Raw genomic sequence first — 23308 nt, forward strand, 5'->3', positions numbered from 1 at the left:
CTTGCTGTTCTGCTACAATGAAATTGATGTAACAGGCTATTACAACGAAGTGTGATTGCTACGCCTTATTCACATAGATATTTTTCATCTTCTCACAAATGGTACATCTATTAAGCTTAAATTTTATTTTTACTGAGCTATGAGTTAGTTTGATATTTCCACTAAAAAAAAGGTTAGCTACATTTAATTTTATAGTGATTGGGCTAATTACGATCTGTAACATTTTAGAAAGTAATAAATATACCTGAAACAAAATATGTAATAGTTATTGAAACAGGAAAAGGACTCTAAAAAAGGCTGATCGAAGTCGGGTTAAGTGGTTACCGGAACCCATAGACAACTACAACGTAAATGCCGCCACTCACTTTGAGACGGGAGTTCTAAACAGTACAACGGCTGCCCTACCCTTCAAACCGAAACGCATTACTGCTTCACGGCAGGAATAGGCAGGGCGGTGGTACGTACCCGTGCGGACTCACAAGACGTCCTACCACCAGTAATTATTATGCTGTATTCTTATTAGTATTATTCTTACTAGTATACAATAATTATTATATTTTTTACGGGTTTGATTTTTATTCCACGATGTTATTCCTTCACCGTCAGAGTCACTCGTGAACATTTGCTAAATATCTATTTCAATAGAAAAATTGGTACACGTTTGCGGGATTTGAACACCGTTGCATCGTTTGATGCGAATGCACCGGATGTCTTATCCTTTAGGCCACGACAACTTCAAAATTTTATAAATGTACGGTATTTTTTTTCGAAATGATTATAAAGAATAATTATTTACTTTTACTCACAAGCGATCCAATTTAGTATAGATTGGGAAAGCTTTTACGTTTAAATTTCGCGTTCGTGAATAATTCAGTTATCGCTTAGAATTTCCGACCGAATTGGTACCTGGTCGGAGACCATCAAAACTCTGAGATTCAGGGTTTTAAAAAGTTTAAATTCGTAAAAGAGTTTTAATAAGGCACACAATTCACGAAACAAGCTGAGAGAATACAATTTCATTGTGGCAGCTTAATAATATCGCTCAGCAAAAAGGGGGGTAGCGTCGTAGTACCGGTGTTTACGTAGCTCCGGACTCGGCGTTGTTTGCTCTCAATAATCTGGAGTAAACACTACGGCCGAGCTATTCTTCATCTTCTACTCTCAAACACACGAACTTTGAATCGGATCCTTACTTAGATATTAATATTTACCTTCTCAACCCTCGTGTAGCGCGTATACAATTTCAGTTTAGTCGCCAATGTCGGCAACACTGAACAAAATACAGGTAGTTTTCCAATTACAGCACAAGAGCGCATTATGCGGCATAATGCTAAAACTACCTGTATTAGTTTTCCAATTACAGAGCATAATGCGACTCAGTGACGCACAATGCCGAATTATGCTGAAGCTTAGTTGAGCATTATGCCGCATAATGCGCTCTTGTGCTGTAATTGGAAAACTACCACAGTTTGTTAATACATTATTTAGTTCAAATGTCACGCAAGCGTACGAAAAGTTTTTATTAACATAGCACGGGCATAGTTGTCGTTTTGTTAAAAAGAAAAAACTAACAAATTATATGTAAACCTTCCTCGCTTATTATTCTTTCTATTAGTGAAAATCTTATCAGAATCGCTTGTACGGATTAGGAGAAATAGGAAGCGCAGAAACAGAGAGAATCAGACAGGGACTGTTTATGATATATGTATATATAATAGGAAGCTGTGACATGACTGCTAATGAATATGAATGAATAAATCGTAACTGTAACGACGAATTATTTTTCTTTTGAAGATAATGAAAATTTCTTTTGAATATCATAACTTATCAGTATAAACTTTCATTGGACAATCAATAGGAGTTCTAAAGTTGGTACATTATTAGTCTTGAACTCACATAATTTCTGAGCTTATGCACATAATATTAAAGAAACTTTCGCTTTGAATAATTATACTTAGCATTAATTCAGTAAAGGCAGATGGCTCGCGTTGTAGATGCCCGACTTTTATACAGTTTAATTTACATTTGATGTTGGTCTCTGGGTTCTGGCGACAGAATTTTCACTTAATAATTCAAGATTAGAAATCCCTGCGTAAATAACAGGAAATATTTAGATAGATATTAATAAGTTATATTATTAATAAGTCGGACAGAAATCTGGACTGCTTGGCAACAAATCATTATCATTTCAAATTTTTTTATTTGCGCAAAATGATTAGTTTCTTTATAGCGGTAGCTATCGTATCCGAGGGAAGAGATCCGACAAAAACTTGAATTGTGCTAACGACATTTTCAAGATAATCTTGCATATACACAAGTTTCGAAGGACAACAGTCGGTCTACCGAGCAAAAACACCCGCTCGGTATAAGATCTTCCCTTTGTCGTACCTTATATGAGTTAATAGCGCGAATCCATACATACCTCTGATGGGTCTGCTCTGTAAACTACACACATGTCTTTATTGTAATGTATATATTTTAATAATTAACTTTATATGAAGGACAAAAATAGTTAGCTAAGGTGATTGTACCGCTGACATACATACCTAGATTTCCAACAATGCAAACTCCCAGGCGTCTTTTGAAATTACCGTGCGTGCTTATATTGTATTGTAATTTTTTAGGTCCAAGTATTAAGCATGGTTCGCGTGTATGGATTTCATTTCTCGTGCTGTTTGCGTTTACTTTTAGATTAGCTTCATTATTAAGTTTCCTTATGAGTTCGTTAATTAAGCGTGGCACTGAGATTTTTTTTAAGACGAAACAATTGTTGTCCTATATTTTTATTAATGTTTCTTAAGACTTTTGAGACAGAACAAGCGTACGGTCCACCTAAAGTTGAGCGGTTACCATCCCTAATGCTAGTCAGCAATACCAAAAGTACAGCTAAGCTGTGGAATATCGTTGAGGACTCTACTTAAGCCTCGTTTGTAGCAGAACCTCTTATAGCGCATAATAGCTTTAAATCTTACTTATATTCAAATGGGTTATGTCGTTATCCGCCATTTATAGCTTATTAAAACGTTGTTACTATTCAACACGCTCTGACCATTCCTGGGTGTTTTGTCTGCTTTAAGTGTATCTTTGTCTTTGATGTCAGATTTGGGTACAAGCCCGTCTGATGGAGTGTGATCACCATCACTCACAGTCAAGTCGATTGTGATGAGAATGAGCGTCGGTGAGGTCCGATAACGTCAATCATCATCTCAAACAGTTCCCCAGGTACCAATAATACCCCTATAGAATATACCATAGAAAACAGAGGAATCCAAAGTGTTTGTAAACCCTAAGATCCTATATGATCCGTGATTGACTGAGAATAAAAATAACAACTTAAATGTCATCGTCTCATGATATGCACCTGTTTAATCTGTTGAATCCATTGCCGGTTCCAAAAAAGACGCGCCGACTACAATCGAAAAAAACTAAGAGTACATTTTATTATTTTGTAATCTCAAGCTTCATTTTACAGTATTGCATTTATTAAAATAATGATGACTTTTATAATTATTCCTACTTATTTATGACTATAAAAAACTTTTTTTGTACCTAGAACAGAAAAACGAAGTTAGTGGGAGCAACAATAATCCGACTACAGTCGAAACAAACTAAGAGTAAATTTTATTAGTTTGTAATCTCAAGCTATATTTTACAGTAAAGACGAACTATTGCATTTATTAAAATAATGATAATTTTTATAATTATTCGTATTTATAGCTACATATATAAAACTTTTTTTGTACCTAGAACAGAAGAATAAAGTTAGTGGGACTAACAATAATTTCACCAAGTCACTTCATGGCCTCAGGCGAGTGAGTGCATCGCGTGATCGCATGAGACGCCGCGAAGGCTAATTCTGATACAGCCTTCAAACATTCATTCCGAAAAACAAAGAGGAATTAAATTGCATTTCTTTCTCGTTTACTTAATTTCTCAATATCACGAATATTTACGTAAAAACTTTCGATGCAAACAGATATTTTAATTTGCTTGTACGGAATACTTGAACTATTAAATACAATATCTGTATATGTATTTATGTATATACATAAAGTGTGATTGAAGCACATATGCAATATAATATGACGGAACATTTTTTCCTTCAAAATTTATTAAAACAATTAGCAACATCGACAGCATTCAATCAGTAAACCACAGTCGTTTTTTTTTTAATGACGAAGCGATAAGCATTCGCGGAGTAAGGGTGCAATAGCTGTTGTTCGACCTCATGTCTCAACGTGAGATATCATATTGTGATGCATAAGGTATCTGCTAATAACTAGTTATTAATGACTGATTAGTTAGATCATCGGCACATCAACGGCCATCTGACATGACTTATCTGAATGAAAAATTAATTGTTTTATTAACACCTAAATTAATGAGAGAACTAACAACCTTTTACTGGTGGTAGGGCATTTTGTGAGTCCGCACGGGTAGGTATCACCAACCTCCATATTTCCCTAGAAAGAAGCAATGTGCTTCGGTTTGAAGACTGAATCAGCCGCTGTATTTTAAAACTGAGACCTGGAGCTCATCTCTCGAGGTGGATGGCGACATTTATGTTGTTGGTTTCTATGGGCTCCGGTAACCACTTAAAACTAGTTGGGCCGTGAGCTCGTTTTCCCATTTAAGCAATAAAAATGCAGGCTTACAATACAATTTCACCACTAAATGATAGCTGGCGAACGCTGTAAGCTGTAAGCTTTTATGATCCTCAGAAAAGGCTGCTGCTCATTCTCTGGTGAATCCTCTAGTCGCATTTACGACACCCACGGGAATAAATGAAGTCGTAATATCCTAGGCACAGACAGTAATAGCGGTGTTTTACTAGACACTAAAGCATACTTCCTACCGTAACTGTAGGTGCTGGAATGTGATTTCCAGATAGTTACCATGGCAACCATTCATGTAATAGCTATACTAAACAGCAAATTCACCTACCTATCTGCCAACATAGTCATTGAAGCAGAAATGAAAGCTCTAAATTAATAAAATTGTACGTAGTAAGTGAATTGAGAAATAACAACTCTAAGCTATTGACCCACTTACCTTGCGTTTCCGTCGTACTGGCAATTCCACATTCTACGTCACCGGTCCAAGGATACAAAATATTACTTACCGCACCCGAGGGGGCAATAATAAAAGATAGGAACCCGGGAAACTCTGATAGAGTTCCGCTTTCACAATATAATCTCAAAACGTTTCATTAAATTAATTCGAATTATGTATAAGTCGAAATATTTATAACAATTGATGTCACACATTTCGAAATTTTATTTCACTAGTAGCATTACAAAAATAATGTTAGTAAATAATGCAAAAGACCGAAAAGAATGGAGCGCATATGAAGAGGCCTACATACGCTCAGTATTGGGTGTATACAGGTTGAAAAAGAGAGAGAAGAGAGAGTAAAATAACTATTGCTATATTTAGTAAATGGAAAAGGAAATAGGTTTCGCTAATTTAGGATAGATTTTTTTACGTATTGCTGTCTACGGGACTTCACGACCCAAACCTGCTGAGCAGAGAGATTTTCTGCCCATACAGATAAATAAAGTAAATGTGCAAGATTGTTTGCCAAGGCTCAAATATCTGGTTCTTAATGACGCCTTCTCTCGTATTCGTGCACTGATTTGTCCCAAAACGCGTTGGACGTTACTTTTTTTTACATACTCTATAATAATCGTTAAAGAGAAATGTTCCGCCTTTGGCCCGGACCAGGAATCTATGATATCGCAGCAAGCACTTTTTTATCCTGCCCTCTCAGTTTGACTCTAAATCTATACTAATATATAAATCTACAGTGGTTTTTACGGATCTTCCGTTATAACTACTGAACCATACATCCGATTGACTTGAAACTTGGTATCCATGTAGAAAATACATGTACTTAATGGATAGGCTAATATTTATATGAGTATTGGACTCCCTAATAATAATGACAATAAATAATAATGTTAACTTTAAATGACCAGCGAAGCGAGCGAGTATGGCTAGTTGTTCATAAAAATGAGGCTAAATCATAAACATTCGAGCGAAAATGATTTAAAAGCTCAAACTTCTTTGTAGTATTTTTAATGCAAATTTCCATGTTTGTAGGACTTAATACTTCAGATGAAGATTCAACTTATGTTGATTGCATTGTAACATGTTGCTCCATATAATAGAGTATATCCAGATGAGATGTAAATAAGAGGTCTTACCTCTTTCTTTCTTATCAACAAAATTCGAAGTGATATTATTTTATTTGAACGAGTCTAGAGGTTTCTGCGTTATTGTTTTTGCGACAGTAGCTGGATATTCCATTACCTCGCATGAATTGAATTTGAATACGTTTCCCATTTGACCGTAGTTACGTCTTAAGTATTAATGGGTTTCGTGGTAGTTTCGCACATGTTTAAATTTTTAGAGGTAAAATTTACATATTCAGTAGCCGGGAGGCAGCCGCGAATCTGGCGCGAACCCAGTTTAGGTCACGCAAATAGGTTAATAGCCACGAAAAACGAGAAGTTTAATCAATGAAATATATAGGCTACTTACTCCTTTAATGACTCTCGAAAGGAAGACATAGCCTTTTAATTCATTCCAAAAAAGATTTGCTCTAACGTATTTCTTTCGTCGATTAATAAATGAAGAAACGTAATTAAGTAATGTTGAAATAGAACAGAAAATAATATTATTCAATATCTTGTTGATTCGCTTGTGAATCCCGGACCGTATCTTGTGCGGCCATCTTAATCGATGTTATGTATGTATATTATTTATTGCTTATATATATGGGTGGACGAGCTCACAGCCCACCTGGTGTTAAGTGGTTACTGGAGCCCATAGACATCTACACCGTAAATGCGCCACCCACCTTGAGGTATAAGTTCTAAGGTCTCAGTATAGTTACAACGTCTGCCCTACCCTTCAAACCCTGTGCGGATTCACAAGAGGTCATACCACCAAAAAAAAATGCACACGTAAAACACATACATTTTTAAAAACAAATCGAATGCGATCTGTGTTGTGTTTATAGGACTATATAGTTGCATTTACAAGGGACTCATGTTAAACTATAAACAAACCTATCATTCGTGCTAGCTACATTTTTTTAAACATTCCCCTAAGACCCTTCCTATAACCCTAACAAACGTGAAAGTTTATCAAATTACCTTCGCATTAATAAAATCAGTATGGACGCTAGAAACATTCCCTGTACAATTTCAATTCAATCGGATAAATCAACTAATATTTAAATTAAAAACATTCAAATAATATAATAATAGACTTATTGTAAATTTCGTTTAAAACTGCCAAACAAAAATTAATATATATTAAAATATATATTAAAACATTACCATCTGTTTCCGGTTAAATTACAGATTAGTTTCAATATTTCCTAACATACTCAGCGAGTAGATTATGACAAATCAGTATCCAGTGTCGGAAAGAGAACGAGGTTAGATAACTTGAGTTTTTCGTACATGCTACTTACTACACTTACTGTATGCAACGGTTACAAAACGAGCATTCCGCCTAGTCATTAGTCTCGTGTACAGTTATCAATGTCGTAACGTCTCTATAACGTTTACAGTTCAATGAGTTGACACAAGAAATGAGAAATATCGATAATCGACTTTCTAAATGAAATTTATTTCGAATCAATTAATTTTAATCTGTTTAATAAATACGTAAATTTAATTTAAAACATTAAAACACACACGCTCACAATGAACCGAGTCATTGGATGATAATTTGTGGTTTATTTAAATAGTCAAGCTCGTTAAAATGTTGAAACAAAGCAGACGGGGAACTAATTTTCCGAGCCAGTGAGGAGTTTCGATTCTAAAACACTGATAGGCTTTGAATTTTTAACGGGTATAAATAAACAAACGTAAACTCCACATACAAATACATACCCCAGAATGTAGGTCTAGCAACTAACTCGTGTTTAAATGTTTTCTTTTCTTTCGTCGATATAACAATAACATATTTCATATACGAAGGTACGCAATGATGAAAACAATGAGGATTAAAATGTACATTCAAACATTGTGATTGTTGTTAAAACTCGATTTACGTCTTAATCTCTATCAGCTAAGGGGCTGATAGATTATCATAGTCATCATCAACTTGAGAGATGTAACGTTTATGCGTCGAAAATATACAATGAAAATAATAAATGCGAAATCAAACCTAACCTCGCTACGTGTGAAATGAAACATAAAAGTTTAGAAATGATTTTTATAGAAAATTTGGACGATAGTTAGCACAATATTCAAATGTCGACGAATAAATACATTTAATGTCGTCCGTGACCACGAAAACTTTACTGAAGCGTCGGAAATAAATAAAGACAATAATAAATCAGCGATTAAACCGTAAAAGTTGTTTTAATTATGTCTATGGCTACCAAAAATCGATAAAAATACTATGATATAAAAACCGTAAAATGAGCTTTCATAAGTATAGGATTCTCGAAAAACGACCTATTCCCCGTTAGCGATTTCACAAGTATAATTTAGATTCATCAGCTCTGAGAAATAACTCGTAACTAAATTATCAAAACTAATTTAGAATCGAAATTTGATTTAAAAAGCATTGTGTATGCTATAACACAACTAACAAGAGCATTTGGCGGTACACTATCTAACTGCAGCATCTAACTATTAGTATTCCGTTGTATAATTCCGAGTTAAGTATAACATCAGTAACTACGTTAATGAATTCAAGCAAAGCAACTAGCGACTGCAATCAACAATGTTTATCTCAGTAAACCAAACGGATGTCGCACAACATCCCGTGTGCACGATACAAAATATATATAACTTTTATTAAATCGTCCCTGAAGAGTTATGGAGGCTGGACAGAAACAGGTCCACGGGACACAGTTATTTTATCGTATAAACCCCGCAAGAATACGAATGCCGTGTTATTTTTACGTAAATAAATGTTTCGGTCGATGACTTCGATGATAGATCGCGTTCTACGTGAATCCTGTTTTATTATTTGGTCGAAACTGGTAATTCGATTCGATTAGAATTATATTATTTATTGGTTTATATTAGCGTCTTAACGGGTATATAAGCTGTTATTAAGTTTTTTACTTATTTAATGTTAAAAAAATAAAGAAAGACAAAATGCTTTGACAAAAAATAAGTTGCATATTAATAGCAAAATTATTCAAAATAAAAAAAACCTTCCATGCTTTTTTTTTTTAATTTTAACATAGATTGAAGAACGAACACATAAGCGACCTGGTGTTTAATGATTACAGAAGCCTATAGACATCACAAATAATCACAACAAGATTGGCGCTACCGCAATTGAAATATTTGGAAATAATAATCACCGAACATGGCAACATATGTATATCATAATTTAAAACCTCAGAAACAATGTCTATTATACGTATTTAACAATAACGAAAACGTTAATGAGGCAATAATATCAACTAGATCTAAAGAAACCGCGGTGGCGAACCACCGGTACCATTACGTAAAATTGCGATCATGTGGCACACGCTTCACTTTGGTACGATATTAGGTAGGTAGAAGTTCTGATTAAACCGTAAAAGGGATTGGTTCCTCGGCAGAGTGCTTTATCGTTGACGTTATGTCGGCAATTTGGTATCGTCTCACCCCCAACGTCTCTTGTAGGGATTTCACTCGAACGACCTACTAAGGAAATGGTATGAAAAATATTAGTTCATCCACAAAAAAGTGTATTTGAAATTTAACTTTATTTTCAGATAACAATAAAAAAGGTTTAATAATCGCAATATGTACAATAAAATATTAACTTTTTTTTGTATATATCGAATAATTGTTGCACGTGCTTTCTTGACACGACTCCTTAAATTTCTAACGGTAACTTGACAGTAGATTATGTCAATTTATGTTAATCAGTATTCATGACATTGTTAGACAAGCTAATAAGTTACTTTCGTCCATTTAGTCCTCCCAATTATGTCTTGGTGAGAAGCTCTAAGAGGTAGCATGATTTGGTCAAATATTGGAATAAGCCATTGATAGATTGCAACTTAATTTGTACAAGTAAGGTACGGCTTTAATATGCGCAAATGTATTTATAATAACCATCCTCAAAACCAAGGAATTTATCAAAGCGAGTACGTGTTGAATAGGGACAAATCTGTAACACAAGATTGAAGTCCGGAACAAGATTAAGCTGACGATTTTTGCTAAAATTTTAATCATTTTTTTGTTTAATCGGGTCGACGAGTTCATGGTCCACTTGGTGTCAAGCGGTAATCGAAGACCATGGACATCAACAACGTAAATACTGCCACTCACCTTAAGAGTTTTACACTACAATAGCTACTCCACCTTTCCAACCGAAACGCATTACTGCTTCCCGAAAGAAATAGGCAGAACTAGTAATTTAATTTTATTAAATATGATCAATTATAAGGAAATTCTAAATGGAAACCGAAAAATCTTCCAAAAGCATATTTACCTAGTTGGTTTCAGGTAGCAATTTAGACAAGGAGTAGTAGTAGCTATATCCTTAAAATATTCCATACCTAATACAGACTTTCAATTTCAGTAACATTCCCTGGTATCTGACCATGCGGGTCCACAGCACGCCATTCTACCAGTAATTACGCAACTTATAACTTTTTGCGGGTTTGCAATAATTCGTGATCACATATAAGTTAAGTACATATTTAATTGAAAAAAATGGTATAATATATAATCGGCATGAGTCTTGAGCTTGATATGCGCAGAAGTCTATTTTTTGATCGGTTTGAGGGAACGAGACAAGGGGTTGAGGTGGCGCTGCCCATGTTGATTACGTGATTGGATCTTCCCGCGTCGCGTCAGATGCCATCAGTTGTGATTGGTTCCCTGTGTTGTGCACGCGCATCACAGCAGCAAACTACACTTTCGTCCAATTTAATTAGCCATACATTTTTTATTAACCTCATTTAATTTATATTGTTTTTGGTAAGTATTCATCAACTTAGGATTATTGTAATATTCTAATAATGTAATATATTATTTTAAATTTTATTCTCAAAATGATAATATATACAGTGTTCGGTAATAAAGTAGCCAATAATGCTGATTAAATAAAAAAATAACAATAATTAAATTAATTAATTGATTTAAATTGATTGATGAATGAAGATCGCATATCGGATACCGAATATGCAGATTATTTCCATCATGACACATGTGATGATGATGATGAATATAAAGTTCCTGCCGCTAGTACTTCAGGCCACGACGACCTCGCAAATGCAATTCGCAAAATACAATTGATTCGCTTAGAGAGATTTGAATCTCTCTATGATGTTGTTTTGTTTTATTAATTAAATATGCAAATATAAATGAAGCATTAAAACCAATTTTAATTTATTTGTCACGTGAGCCTGAGCGCCATAATTAAGAGGTCATGTTATTTTAGATAATTATTAGCATAGCACGCTAGAATTCATTCAAAGCGAAATTTATAATTTATAATCCTACATTACTATGCTCAAAATTGATTTTCACTGAGTAAAATTTAAGGGGACTCAAATTTGCAAAACAACAAATTTTTGAAGATTTCCCTATGTTTGAATTAAAAGTCGTACCAGTATTCTCTGACCAAACAATGCACTGAACTATGAATAAAATTCATATTAAAATAGTTTTGACCACTGATATCGATTGTCATGTTTCAAGACACTGACATCTTTACAATACGAATTTTACGGCTCAGCGCTTTCATGACGGAATCTGTGACCGATATCTATGCTTCACCTTTTTATTCATTGTACAAATCGTAGCTTTACTTTTTATTTCCATATTTCTATTTAAAAAATAAATTCAAATCAATTAATATTCACTGTGTAGGCCGTAGATGTTTAGTTACAGAGCTAGGTCGTTATTTTTACGTTTTCAGACTAAACAAGGAATATCAAAACTGTATATAATTAGAATTATGTTGAACAATAAAAAAAGTTACGCCTAATATTAGAGATGTTGCGATATTTTTATAGCTTATAGTGCTGTGACATTGCATTTTTTTGTCCATCTTTTAGTCTCCTAGTTTATAGTAATAACGGAGTAGGTGGAATTATATAATACTATTGTTTTTAATCTCTATACATATATAAATATGAATTGCTGTTCGTTAGTCTCGCTAAAACTCGAGAACGGCTGGACCGATTTGGCTAATTTTGGTCTTGAATTATTTGTAGAAGTCCAGAGAAGGTTTAAAAGGTAGACAAATATGAAAATTCTCGGAATTAAATAAAAATAACAATTTTGTATTTCCTTTGATGTGTCCCCCGTCGGACTGATTTCTTTTCTTTGTTTTAAGTTTATTTTATACAAAAGCTTAGGTCTTTTATGTATCGATTGAGGCACTACGAAGTCTGCCGGGTCAGCTAGTCTTTAATAATATCACGTTTTTAGTAAATCCGGCCACGTATGATGGGCAGCGTACACGGTTAAAAGGGCATGTAGACTCTTGGCGCTTGCAGCAAAAACAGCGCCAGATAAAACAGGTGCTGCCTACTCGCTGATATATGAGTCCGCATTGCCGAGCCTTCTCAATGCAGCTGCTCCAACACTACACTTGGATAATTTATTTGTTTATATGCGACACTCACAAATTGTAACGATGCTTATTATCCGAGATAGTTACGATTTTTAAGAAATATTTACCTTGAATACTAAATAACATTACTTGAATTTACGATGCATTTTATACTTACTTAGATACGACATGATATGAGAGGATAATGCTTTTGTTATATTTGACCTCCATAATGACAAAAAACATTGGCTGTATAGACAGAGATATTAAAAAAAGATGTAAAACAAAGAATTAAGGAACTGAGAATCTAACATAAATAAAGTATTTACAACTAACAAATGCTAAATCACATCAATGTTTGTTTTCATAACAGACATGTTTCCGTCAAAGATCATCTGAAAAACCTAGTTTCATACATATCTAACGATGTACGAAGCGCGTAAGCTCTCTTAAGGTCGTTGACCGTGGACCGGTCTGACGCGTAGTTTCCGACTTAGCTGTCCAACTCGACTGATAAGTGTATTAAATAGAATTTGCTATACTACGATACGATGTTTCCGTGCTTCGAAAAGATACGGAATAATCGGTTTGTTCTGTAAATGTTGACAGTGGTACAGATTTTTATATTACCAAAAGATATCATAAATTAACCAGAATATATTTTCAATAGTTTATACCACAGTATAATTTAGTGCGAATCAATCTCATTGGGGAAAAATCTTATTGTCTAGAATAACCTACTGTAACCTCAGAGCCTCAGAAACTATAAAAATCGTTAAAATAAAGCATTTAAACCTACACAATGCGTAACTGATTTATGTTAAAAAAAACTGTAACTACAGAATCGAATCGCCGCGGGCAAATTCATTGTATTGCCTTCACGTAATCGAATTACTTAACGTATATCTTGGAAATAGGGAGGCCTCAAAACGAATCCCAAAAAAAAAAAAACCCGCAACTATTATCTTGTTCAAACGATAATCAGATGAAATAGGCAAATCATTAATGAGAACTGAAGCTTTTAATCAGAAAACAACAGTACTTGGAGAATCGCTAACCGGTTCGGCTTTATCCGAATCACCGCTTGTTTGTCAAAACAACACTATACACGTATTGTGTTCCATCTATTTTATACTATAAATAAATTAATAGCAATTTCATTTATGTGAATAGTAAAGTACATGTCAACACATCCATGTAATGTGAAGTAATATTTTTTTAAACACATACTGATGCCAGTAGGCGCAGTTGTTATTACCTAATATATACCAACCTTTCCTCGTGTTGTTTCATCCTCATCGATTTAATGATTAGTGACGCTTATTACGGTATTAGGACGTATACTTTTGATTACGGACCTAGTATTTATTGTTAAAGATATTCAGTATCCGGATCTAAGTGTTCTTGTTTTAAGCCCCGTTGTTTTCATTACCTATGATAATTTTAGGTTTAATTTAAACAACTTTTACTGTTTAATCTAGCGTTTCTTATTGGTTGTGCTAACAGCCGTTAACTCAAATGTCGAACACCTAAAGTATTCGAAATGACGGAAATATTAACAATAAAAACGCTAGGTTAAACCGTAAAAGTAGTTTAATTGTTTCTACGTCTCACAAAAATCATAGAAAATATTATAATCGTTGATTAATATCATAATGTGTTCATAAGTACTGACTAGAATAGATGATGATCGAGCTTTGCTCGGTTTTTTTTTTTTGATAACGCCATCTTGTTGTGTCTTTAAAGCGGTTAGTTGCCCTCAATTAAGAAAAATAGTATTATTATTCGCCAATAGATGTCGGGAAGAGTTAATTATTGAAAACACGAATAAACCAACATTTCTGAAAATAAATCGTAGCTAGATCGTTTTATCGCCCCCGAAATACCCTGTATACTAAATTTTATGAAAATCGTTGGAGCCGTTTTCGAGATTCAGATTATATATATAGATATATTAATATACAAGAATTGCTCGTTTAAAGGTATAAGATTTTTACGATTTCTACAAATTTCTACAAATTCTTTTTACTGGTGGCAGGACCTCCTGTGAGTCCGCACGGGCAGGTACCACCATCCTACCTATTTCTGCCGTGAAGCATTAATGCGTTTCGGTTTGAAGGGCGGGGCAGCCGTTATAACTATACTGAGATCTTAGAACTTATATGACAGGGTGGGTGGCGCATCTACGTTGTAGATGTCTATGGGCTCCAACCACCGTCCAACCATCTGAGCAATAACAAAATGATATGGCATTAGTGTTTACAATGGAAATAGTTCACGTAGTACAGTTAAACCAACATCTGTTTAAGGGACAGCCTGGTTATACGAGTGAGTACGTGTTAATTTGGCGACACAACGCGGCGCTGAGTACGTGAACTGTAAAGTAGATGGTTGCGTAGGTTGCGTAGGCGCAACCTCCCACGCGTGTAGTGTTACTCCACTGACATTCATGTGCCTAAGTCTACACCAGTGATTCTCAACCTTTTTTTTTTGTTGCGGCACATATTTAAAGATTTCAAAATTTGGCGGCACACAAAAAAAAAGATAAAAATTATTTACTTACTACAAACACACTGCATAAATAGTTTATCAAAAAATTTTAATATACGAAATAAACTAAAATATACTATAATTTTTTTTTGTGGATTTAAATATATATACATGTTTAAAATATTTTTCTTTAAAAATGATATAATTTAATAATATTAACATTATTATATATTCCCAAAATTTGGCGGCACACTTTTGAAATTTGACGGCACACAAAAGTGCCGCGGAACAGTGGTTGAGAATCACTGGTCTACACTGTATATATACATATTTATACGACAACACCCGTACATTCTACGCTACACATTGCCTTAGTTTAAAACGAGTTATAAAACTTGTAACTCCTTTTAGCAATCTTCATTAACTTTCTTTGATTGTTGTTATGCGACTGCAACCCAACATCAAAATGAATTCTATAGACAATTTTGAGTCATTCACACATCAGTTTCGTTAGAACACTGACTATTCTAGGCTCCTCCAGAAAAATAAGCGGTGGTATTGTGACAACTAGTGGGAGACGAACAACACCCACCATCACTTGTGTGCCTAAGATATTAATTAGGAAAATAGTGGAATAATTCATCGTGGCTTAAAGGATAAGACCTCGGGCGTCCTGATATCAAGCGATGCGATTATCGATTCGAATCCCGGCAGAAGGTATATTTTTTTCTAATTTAACACGTACTTAAAACGGCTGACTTCCACGATTAAGTAATAAAATCGTAGAATAAAAATCACATCCGCAAAAATATAAATTGGCCTAGTACCAGTAATAGAGGGTCGTAATGTAAGCCCGCACGGATAGTTACAGCCATCCTACCCATTTTTGCCGCGAAGCAAACATGCATTTTGGTTTGAAGGGTGGAACAGACGTTATAAAATACATTTTTATTTATTGCCTAGAGCTCACGGCCCACCTGGTGTTAAGTGGTTACCGCAGCACATATATGTTAACAACGTAAATACGGCGACCCATATTGAGACATAACTTCTAAGTATCAGTTTTATAGTAGAACGGATGCTTTATCCTTCAAACCGAAACGCATTACCGCTTCACGGCAGAACTAGCCAGGGTGGTAGTAACTATATGTGTGGGCTCAGCACGTCCTATGACCAGTCATTAAGAATTCGGTCTCATGTGTCAAGGTGGGTGGTTCTTATATTATATTAGGTTACATCAAGTTACGCTAATATTTAAATAATGTATTCTACCTGTTAAAAATTTTAAAGCATTTCATTTATCTTGAAGCGTTGGTGTTGTATTAGCATAATAATGAGAAATGAATCGAGGTCAAGGTCGTATAAGAATACCTAACACACCCAGCGTATTACGAAACACTAAGAAACGTATTGTGATTCGTCAGAGACCACATTGTCTCTAACCTTTTAGGGCAAATAATATTAACAAATAAAAGATGTTCAACATTCTCATTAATAATTATGATAATGTATTTTGTGATGACAATGAGGATCCATGTTCGTCTGGATGGTATGAAACTGCATTAAAAACACCCGATCTACTTCTATATTAACTGCGAAAGAATAATATTAATAAAGCAACATCTCCCTACAAATCACGGTGGCTCATAATTTCCCCGGTTTTCATTCCGAATATAATTTAATTTCTTAAAACTCGTGCAACAAAATGGGATTCAGAGCTTCATTAAAAGTGATCATCTAGGGAGTTGTAATTTAACTTCCCCTCGCTAACAAGTGGAAACATCCAAGTAAAAATAAATGAGAAATCTACCGTAGTATCGGTTACCTATTCACCCGTAGTCTAGATTTGATTGCTATCTCCGCCAGTTACGGAAATGCGGAAGGCGACGAGCAGTGGATTCCGAGCCACCTAATTACTTAGGAGTTACCGATAATAATTTGATTCCCGCTACGGCTCCCGCAGTTAACACTATTCACAATTCTGTCTAAAGATTTATACATACGTAGATTGTAGATGTGTAAATGTATTAAAAATTACCATCTATTTCACTGTAGATAATGTATTAAATGGATCTTTCGCGATCTTCTTGTTAAGTGAGCTTAATTCCAGTTTGATATTTGCAGATGCGTATTATCATCTTCAACCTGTGTCTCTCTGCAGAATATAGGTCCAAAGTCGTATGCCCTTCGGATCCAATACCTACCCGCCAGTCGCCTCAGACCATTACCAGTTCATTTTAAAATCAGTCAAATTATGTGTGGACTTTTTTGCTTGAGTTAGCGAGTATTTCCCAATACGTTCAAATATGATTGTGTTGTTGAATACACGTGAATAAATAATGAACCCATCATTTAAAAAAAACAATTTCCCACGAATTACATTGATTTCTGTATTCTCTTTAGCGTGTTTATTCTTTCTTTTTTCAGCAATCCATTGGATTTATCTTAGTTATTTGAAAATTGTAAACGCTAATTCGAACAGAAACCATTCATGTTAATATAGTAAAAATACCCTTTTAAAATTTACTGCACCACCAGTTGTGTTGCCAGAGCAACAACATCCATTATTAATATGCACTCACCAGCTACCTTTTGATACACCGTTTCACTCGCCATCATAGGGCTATCACAGACAATACGTTATTTATATTAACGTTCACTTTGGAACGTTTGTAATATTGAAATCGTATTACATTTTAGTTTATCCAATGCGCGAAGCTATTTCAAAACTTTTCTAATTTAAATATAATGAAAACTGCAGTTAGCAGATGTTCAATGGTCGATTCATAGTAGCCCGTATCGACTTAATTAACAAGAGTCCGATGAATGGACGAATGAAATTGAATTGACGACCGGGGATTCCATGGGCAGCTCGTTTCGGAGCCTAATCCCTAATCAGCGGAGTTAATGAATGTGTACGTCAATCTCGTAGAAGCAACTGATAACCTGAATACCCTTGTATCCGTAGCCGCGGCGAGATTCAGCATCAAATATTCACGTGTGGAGGTATGGTTGCCGTTTTACTGCTCACCCCGTCCCGCGCCGGTCCGCGTCCCCTCTGCCCAAGCTTACCGGGGAGGCAGGCTTACTCGCGCCCTCAAACAGCCGGTCTGTAACAACAGAATGTGCCAAAATCAATAACTGTATTTTGACTACATTTTGACTCCAAAAGTCCCTAACAGTTAATCTTTATGGAGCTGTCCAAATTTTTACGTTTAATAATATAAAAAAAAAACAATATTCCAAGATATATAAATACATGTCAAAAGAGGTCTTATTTTGTCGACAGTATGTTCTTGTCACTAAAAATATTTGTTATTTCTGACAGGTTGTTTGTAATGTTATCAAGATAACACTTACCTCACTTTGCTCGACAAACATTTCAATCACATTAAAAGACGGTCAACATCTGAATTGAAGGGAAACCACAATGAATTGTCAACATTGGTTGACAACTGTTTGAACTACCATGTAATATTTGAACTATTGTTTAATACAATTTAAATATTTTTAATTATGTCACACGTTATAGGTATATTAAATTCATCTGTTTTCGTGAGTTTTACACTTAATTAAGAGTCCTTTTACCGTTTAATCTCGCGCTGTTAATGATAATGTCATTTTATGTATTATTTTCGACGGTTCGTATACTTTACAGTTTTCGTGGCCACGGACGACTATATGTGTTAATACAATATTCCAATGTTGATATATAGCTTTCGTCTAATTTTTTACAAAAATATTTCTTGAGTTTTAGGTTTGATTTCACACAAAACGATTTCTTCCGTTCTTCCCGTGCGCTGTGTCATGTCTTTCTCCAAGCGATGGTTGAGAAGAGAGCCTTTAGAAGTAGCTAGCAAGCCTGGCCATGCATCTGGCATTGCGATGCCCATGAGCGATGATAATCACTCACCATCACGTGAACCCATCAAAACTGTAAATCTATATATATAAAAATGAATTGCTGTTCGTTAGTCTCACTAAAACTCGAGAACGGCTGGACCGATTTGGCTAATTTTGGTCTTGAATTATTTGTTGAAGTCCAGAGAAGGTTCAAAAGGTAGATAAATATGAAAACACTCGGAATTAAATAAAAATAACAATTTTGTTTTTCCTTTAATGTGTCCCCCGTCGAACGGATTCCTTTTGTTTGTTTTAAGTTTATTTTATTACAAAAGTTTAGGTCTTTTATTTATTGATTGAAGCACTATGAAGTGTGCCGGACCAGCTAGTTACCTATAAAAATTATATTATAACAAGCTTTTGCCCGCGACTTCGTCCGCGTGGAATAGTTAGTTTGGCATAACGCTAAATTTTACCCGCCTCTTCATTTACGTAGAATATCATCTTTATAAAAACACCTTCACAAATAATGCTTTATTTTAGAAAAAAATTGGTTAGCATAAATAACGTTATAGAGAGCCAACTTTAACATATAGATATATTCTGTCGCGGAATTTTTTTAGATTTCTTTTAAAGGGGAACAATTCTCTCATACATAATTTTGGCGAAACTTTAACCGTTTCCGCAGCGCACGCAGTGGAAGCTCTCAAAAGGGGAAAAAACCCCGATTTTTAAACATTCTTTATTGGTGCTCCGCTTGCATTGGTCTTAGCTTGATGTTATATAGCCTATAGCCTGCCTCGTTAAATGGGCTATCTAACACTGAAAGAATTCTTCAAATCTCACCAGTAGTTCCTGAGATTAGCGCGTTCAAACAAACAAACTCTTCAGCTTTATAATATTAGTATAGATTATAAAAACTATAAATTTTGCGGTTCTTCGTGCAAACGTGCTAAGTAAGTGTTTGCTTAGAATTTAAACACCGAAATAGAGATATCACGTTTTGTTTTCCCTACCCATTCGCTGATAGCCTAAGGGGCTATTCCAGATTCTCACGGGCGGGTTGGTAAGCTCGCGGGCGCAACCTGCAAGAATTTGCTAACACTAATCCTAACAAGAGTAGTGCTTCGCACAATTTGCCACCGGATCGGAATCGCGACCTACTGAGACGATCCGGCGGGAGACTCAGTACGCAAGAGGTATCGCCCAATACTCTAGATAACACTACATATACGTGTACATCGGTAAATCAGGTTTGTCAAAATACGAATTTTTATTCCAGAATCATAGTACCAGTTTTCAACACAAAAAGTTTTATCTAATTATATATGACCTTGACGTGGTACATGCCATCATACAACTGGTATGGCATGTACTGCGTCAAGGTACTGTACCAAAGGTACAAAGTACAAACTTTTTTTTTAGTATATTGCACGGGGTTTCAATTTTTCCTGACTCTAAAGTCGACCCGCCACCCCGCAAAAGAGGCCCTAGAAGTTGGTTAGGTTAGATACCTCGACTTTCGGAGCCCATGGGCACCCGAGGGCCGAGCCGGCATGAAGCGATTTATTTGTTGGTACATTATAAGTTACTAAAATAAAGGATGCGAATCTCAATAGCTAGTTTTAAATTGAAGCAGCGCCATCTATTGATGACTAACACCAACAAACGATAACATAACTTAAAAATGACACTAGTCTAACTAAACACGTTTACAATTTTGAACTTCTTTGTTTTCATTTATACGAAGTCTTCTAAAAAGAAAAATTGATTTAGTGATTTTGGCTATGAACAAATGAAACAAATAAAATTATTGATTGACCCTTTCTGACACTTGTCAGATGTCTAAGCAAAGAACTATGAACTAGCGGACTTTATTCGTGTCGAAGGCATTATTTTGCTTACAAACAGTAGGATCGGTTGGTAATATCGGGATCGTACCTTGACTGTTGCATTCAGCACCTACAACAACTAAATTATAACAAAAAAGAAATAACTGCGTAAATACTTAATATTATCAATTTAAATATAAGAGAAATAATAAGAAACCTCTTTCCGATGTTCCGACACTAAGTCCCCACTATATAACTAGTCAGGTCATAAGTATTGTCACACAGTAAAAACTTTTCTTTTAAAATGCTGGCCACAAAAAAGTTTATTGAATTATTGCGTTGCATCGTTGCGGTTACGCGCCAATTCAAATTTTTAACATAATGAAAAATTTCAATATAACCAAAAGATTCGTTTATCGTACCATCAAACGATACAATGAAGACTCTAGTGTAGATGACAGGTCAAGTGGTCGCCCTCGGTCTGTTAGGACTCCAGCAGTGATAAAAGCTGTGAGGGCGCGAATTCAAAGAAATCCCAAACGTAAGGAGAAACTGTTGGCCCTTCAGATGGGGTTAAGCAGAACCACGGTGAAAAGGGTGTTAAATGAAGACTTAAGGCTTCGGGCATATCGAAGAAAAACAGGACATCGTTTGAATGCTCGTCTAATGGACCTGAGACTGAAGAGATGCCGCGCTTTGTTGAAGCGGTACGCGGGAAAAAAATATCGGGAAATTCTTTTTTTGGATGAAAAATTTTTTACCGTAGAAGAGAGCTACAACAAACAAAATGATAAGGTGTACGTACGCACACAGTAGTGAAGAAGCGAGCAACCGTATTCCGCGTGTCCAACGAGGTCATTTTCCATCCTCGCTCATGGTATGGTTGGGAGTTTCTTATTGGGGCTTAACAGAGGTACATTTTTGTGAGAAAGGTGTAAAAACGAATGCAGTTGTGTATCAAAATACAGTCCTGACGAACCTTGCGGAACCTGTTTCTCATACCATGTTCAATAACAGGCACTGGGTATTCCAACAAGATTCGGCGCCAGCTCATAGAGCGAAGAGCACACAAGACTGGCTGGCGGCGCGTGAAATCGACTTCATCCGGCACGAAGACTGGCCCTCCTCCAGTCCAGATTGGAATCCGTTACATTATAAGATATGGCAACACTTGGAGGAAAAGGCGTGCTCAAAGCCTCATCCTAATTTGGAGTAACTCAAGACATCCTTGATTAAGGCAGCCGCCGATATTGACATGGACCTCGTTCGTGCTGCGATAGACGACTGGCCGCGCAGATTGAAGGCCTGTATTCAAAATCACGGAGGTCATTTTGAATAAACTTTAGTGTCATAAGAATCTATGTTTTGTTAAGTTCATTTTGGTATATGAATGGTTACATAATGAATAAACTTGTTTCAATTATTTTACATTAAACATGTGACAGAACAGAATTTATGACCTGACTAGGTATAGTGCTGTACCCTACAAATTTTATTACAAAATTAATAACATTGAGCGTTTGTTTTTAATAGTAACGTAAATAGTAGCGTTCAAACGTAACGTGAAGTTTGTGTTTACGCTAAATTAACAACATCTCCCTATAATTTTAGTCGAGATAAACAGTTCACACAAGACAAAAACCAGAATCTTCTCAATAACAAACACACAAGCTCTAAATAAAAGTTTACATTCATTTAAATAAACGTAACATTTTATTTCACAGAATTCTTTTGAAATTTTTCAAAGTACATAATCGAAACGAAATCAAATGCGATGGAAATAAAGTGGATATGTGGAACACGTAAACATATATATTGTAAGCTTGGGCAGCTGTTTTCTCTATTACATTTATAAATTCACACGCATTGATTGAATGTTTATTTTATTTTATTTTTTATTGCTTAAATGTGTGGACGAGCTCACACATCCCACCTGGTTTTAAGTGGTTACTGGAGCCCATAGACATCTACAACGTAAATGCCGGCACCCACACTGAGATATAAGTTCTAAGGTATAGTTACAAAGGCTGCCCCACCCTCCAAACCGGAACGCATTACTGCTTCACGACAAAAATAGGCAGGGCGGTGGTACCTACCCGCGCGGACTCTCAAGAGGTCCTACCACCAGTAATTACGCAAATTATAATTTTGCGGTTTGATTTTTATTACACGATGCTATTCCTTCACCGTGGAAGTCAATCGTGAAGATATCTGAAGTACGTATTTCATTAGAAAAATTGGTACCTGCCTGCGAGATTCGAACACCGTTGCATCGCTACATACCAATGCACCGGACATCGTATCCTTTAGGCCACGACGACTTGTGTTTCGACAATGCTCCATCAACGACATTCAGCAGGAATGAATGAAATTAGTTACTGCTGGTCGAACGTCTTGTGAGTCCACACGGGCCTGAACTACTAACATGCCTATTTCTGCCGTGAAGCAGTAATGCGTTTCGGCGTTAAGGCTGGGGCAGCCGTTGAACTGTAAAAACTGAGATCTTAGAACTCATGTCTCAATATGGCTGTTGGCATTTACGTTTTAGATGTTTATGCGCTCCGGTAACCACTTAATCTCACGTGGGCCGTCGTCCACGCATCTAA

The 23308-nt window shown here is 35.5% G+C and overlaps 1 protein-coding gene and 1 long non-coding RNA gene across 4 annotated transcripts in view; one reads left to right on the plus strand and one right to left on the minus strand.

The window, feature by feature from the left end:
• LOC101746344 (protein turtle) overlaps positions 1-23308 on the plus strand; it is a 76504-nt gene that overhangs the window by 16453 nt on the left and 36743 nt on the right. The gene's annotated exons all lie outside the window — the stretch shown is intronic.
• LOC134199869 (uncharacterized) overlaps positions 1-23308 on the minus strand; it is a 37795-nt gene that overhangs the window by 4135 nt on the left and 10352 nt on the right. Inside the window, exon 2 of the long non-coding RNA XR_009974523.1 lies at positions 17982-18137. This is a non-coding gene — a long non-coding RNA (uncharacterized LOC134199869). The remainder of the gene's footprint in view (positions 1-17981; positions 18138-23308) is intronic.

Source organism: Bombyx mori, chromosome 12 (genome assembly GCF_030269925.1).
Source record: "Bombyx mori chromosome 12, ASM3026992v2".
In the NCBI taxonomy this organism is placed as follows: Eukaryota; Metazoa; Arthropoda; class Insecta; order Lepidoptera; family Bombycidae; genus Bombyx; species Bombyx mori.